Raw genomic sequence first — 4,386 nt, forward strand, 5'->3', positions numbered from 1 at the left:
TATAAAGATATATATATTATGTAATTGTAAAATAAAATGAACCAATTGTGACACATATAGAATATTAATATCGATTTATCTATACGTGTTTATTTTAATTTTTTCATCCTTATAATTAATAAATATCAATAATAATTGACAATTAATTGATTTATAATTTTGTCATTGAGAAAAGCATAAATGGATCAGATTTTGCATTGCATTCACAATTTCTTTTTCTATTTTAGATAAAATCCGCTTCTTGATTATTGAAATTATTACCGATAATCTGTTTGAAGTTTCGATAAACTCTTCTGATAAAATACATTTTTTTAATATTTAAGATTTATTGTTAGTCTTTTTATATAAATATCTTTTTAATAATATCTGATTTAAATTATGATTATAGGACTTATTACAGGAAATACATGTAAGTCTATCTGTCTTTATTTTGATGTAGAGAAAGCGGGTTTCATGTTTGCATTCGCAGCATTAATTTGATTTTTTATATTCAATTTTTTTTTCAAAGTATCATAGTGCGTCATCTTAATGTCTTGCGAAACATTAGTGATATATTAGTGCACGAAATATCAGAACACGTACACGATCCTTTAAAATTTTTATCAAATATCACGAAAGTGAGACATAGAAAGAAATACTTATTATTCTTGACAAAAATTCACAATTGTGCATTATATTAAATCAAGTTTCGAGAAATATGACGAAACTTTTCTATACTTTATTGCACTTGTATACTTTATTTTTGTCTTTTATCATTTATCGATCTATTTATCAATAAGAATAAATTCTCAAAAGCATGCTATCTAAGAAAAATCATCAATCATCGTCGACGATGATTGGAAATTGTAGTATCCGCGATAATACTAAACTTTCTCATAAACTCTAATACTTGGAATGCTCAAGAGTACCGATACGAGTCTACTCGTTATTTGCACGTATTTTGTACTCACGGCACACTCCACACGGCGCAGCGCAACACACATACTGCATACGCCTGTGATGCGATGAAGGAGGAAGAATTTGCAGATCGCGAACGAACAAGAACTGAGTTTAAGTTTTAAGAGTTCTATTTTTCTGGCGGAAAAAAAGTGTAATTATTGTAAATGCATGTCGAATGGACGATTTTGACTCTTGGTTACCTTGACTAATCGCTTTGGTATAGTCCGTAATAACCATTTATTAATAACTATCTTATTTTATTTTTATTAAATTATCTATTTTATTATTATTAAATTATCTATTTTATTTTAATTATTTACATTAAAAAATAAAATTTCAAATCTTTTTGTAATTTATGAATTAGAAACAACTATTGTGAAATTTTTAGTCAATAATTTCTGCCGCAAAAATAACTTTCAGATCCTAAAGAGAGAATTCTCTTGATTGCGCATGAATGATGACTAAATAAATTTCATGTTTCTCTATTTACAATTAATCAAAGTTGTAACGCTAAATTGTCCATCTACTCGATCTCGATTGCTCGAGTATCCAATTAATTTCACACTCCATGATTGGCATTGTGTATCCCAAGAGTCAACGAACGTCCCGAGAATGTCGGAGGTTGATCTTATCCTCATGACGAAAAGTTGTAGAAATACGAATGGATGAAGGTGATGCTATTTTGTATTTTGGATTAATCTCATTGTTCATTGCGAGATGTAATTGCACAGACCATGAATTATATCAGGACTAAAGGGAAATGTTTTAAAGAACGAAGAGAAAAGCTGTTAGTGACGAACGATGAGAGAGATGAACAATTTTGTGTATATATATCGCAAGTCTTTGTAGAATTAGGAGAGCGTGTGTAAAATTATTTTATAATAACATATTTATAACATTGTTAATTGTATTCTGATTAGTTTTTTTTTTTTGCGGAAGAAATGATTTGCACTATTGCAAAGATACAACGAGTTTGCTCAAATGTGACTGATGCTTCAAACAAATTGATACTGATACATACGTATCGATCGCGGTCATGATAGCAACAGCTTCATCCACTCGTCGATCGACTATTTCACTTTTTTGGTGACGAGAAACGTCTGCCACGTAAATGATTGGAATATGAAAGCTAGTTGATTCGCGCGATTGACAACATTTCGGCGTTTTTTACGCAGAGATGCTTATTCTTTATGCACATTTCTTACAGTCCGACTTGGAATCGCTTTGCTTTCGTGCTTTCGTCATGAAAAAAGTGAAACGAAAAATAATATCGCGGCCTTGATAACGAGAACGGATCTCGAGGAAAAATGCGAGTGCAAAAGCGAATGTGATGAAAAACGGAAATGGCGTCGCGTCACGCAAAATGTTTCAATGTTCTTTGCGTGTACGTGAAAGAGAATATTTTTCAGAAAGGTGATATTTTATTAGTGCGTAACGATAAAACTAAAGATAACCGCTGCGCGCAGTCAAAAGAAAGGAAAAGCAATACGAACGCTTATTTGGATTTTTAGGCAGGTTGGACCTCTCGAGGAGATGACGTTTTATTATGTTTTTAGATGTCGGGGACATGTCGCCGACAATACGTCGCGGTTCGTCACTCTTGTTTCTCTAATCTCGGATAAATTTCCCTGAGAAAACAAAGAAAAATGTCAAGGCGACGACCGAAGTGAATTGACGAATTGCGAAAACGCACTCTCGTCTCTGTGCGCCTCTCTTTCCGATACTACGTTCTCTACTTTCGATCTCGAAAATATATAATCGGAGATTCAGTTTCGATTGCTGTAAAAATTACAGTTGCAACAGCTCGATCGCGAAAATTTTGCTTTCGAGAGTTTTCGAGGTCGAGTCGAGAACAATGGTCCGATTCACCTTTCTTAGAAATTAATTTAAGCGAGAATTTGACATTTATTTTCTTCAACTTTTTGGAAAAGAGAGTTTAAGTTTTTATCGAGTAATTGACACAAATCGTCTTTGCAAATCTTTATCTTTATCGAAAGTATTCAAAGAGCATCGGACAGTTTTTCTCAATAACTACATGTTTTGACATCCCAAAAATAGGATAATGTAAATTACGAATGATCTATAATTGGAAATTGAAAATCTACCGACTAGAAGAAGAAGAAGAAGAAGAGTTGAGGACAGATTTATATTTGTGTTAAAAATATCTCGATAATTGAATTAGGAAAGTTATGGTGCAAAATATACTGCTATAGAACAGCGATATTGAATTGAGCTGGACGTGATCGAATGATACGTCATCTTGATCATTTGTAAAAAAAAATCTTCTGTTTACATTTTCTCATAATGTAACGTTATTCAGAATTAACTTCAGTCGTGTCTGAAGATTAAAGCAATATGTAAGATATATCGCAGGGAGATCGCCATATAAATGTAACGAAACGCACAACACTATAAGACGAAACGGGGTTTAAGAATTTAAGAGTGTTTTTGTGTAATCACGATGTGCCTCGTTTCGATCGTCTGCTCTGCGCGCGACCGATGCCTTTAAATAACTCTTCAAAATATTAAGAGCTATTACTCTGCGATGTAAGAATGTGTGAGCACTGCATTGTAAATTTCACTGGGCTCTCGGGATCGATTTGAACTCGGTATTGCATAATTAGGATCTGTCCGAGATTTAGCACTAGCAGTACGATTAAGATCTATCATATTTTTAAATATCAATTTTAATCAATAAGAATTACCATTGCATTACTCTTATACGCATTTGCATCTTATATCGGTAATTAACAATTTTATTAATCGCTTCTATATAATTCTACGCGAATTTACATTTGGAACTATTATAATATCATTACGAGTAAAAAGAAAGAAAGTGAATTATAGATACGACGTATAAGAGTATTGCAATGGTAATTTTTTTTAATTTAATGTATCATTAACGCGCAAGCGTCTGAATTGTATTGTTGGCTACCGCAATAGACGACATCCAGTATTTAATATAACGATCCTTGATGCATCGATCCCTGTCCGTTAAGATAAAATGATTGCAAAAGATTTCACGACAAGAATGTCAAAGTGATTAAATAATGACAAGCGAATGATTTTTCCTTTTTGAGAAAAATCTTTTTATTCCAAGTAATACTGAGAGAGGTAAAGCGGATAGAAATTGGAGGGATCTAAAAGTACGATCACGAGAGGTGCACTGAGTGCTTAGAACACAGAACGAAAGAGAAAGTAAAGGACTTTATTAAGTGTGCGAGTTCTGATCTTGACGCGTCCATGCTCATATACATATATACACACACACACACACACACACACACACACACGTGTGTGTGTGCGCATACACACACATACATACGCGCGATGTTACTATTACGTTATTTAAATTAACACGTTAACGCTAGTATGATAATCTTTTGTTTATTTAGTTTTTAAGCGTAATAGTTATTATACCATTAGTTCTTCATCCTTTGTGTATGC

This window comes from Atta colombica, unplaced genomic scaffold, assembly GCF_001594045.1.
Source record: "Atta colombica isolate Treedump-2 unplaced genomic scaffold, Acol1.0 scaffold126, whole genome shotgun sequence".
Lineage (NCBI taxonomy): Eukaryota > Metazoa > Arthropoda > Insecta > Hymenoptera > Formicidae > Atta > Atta colombica.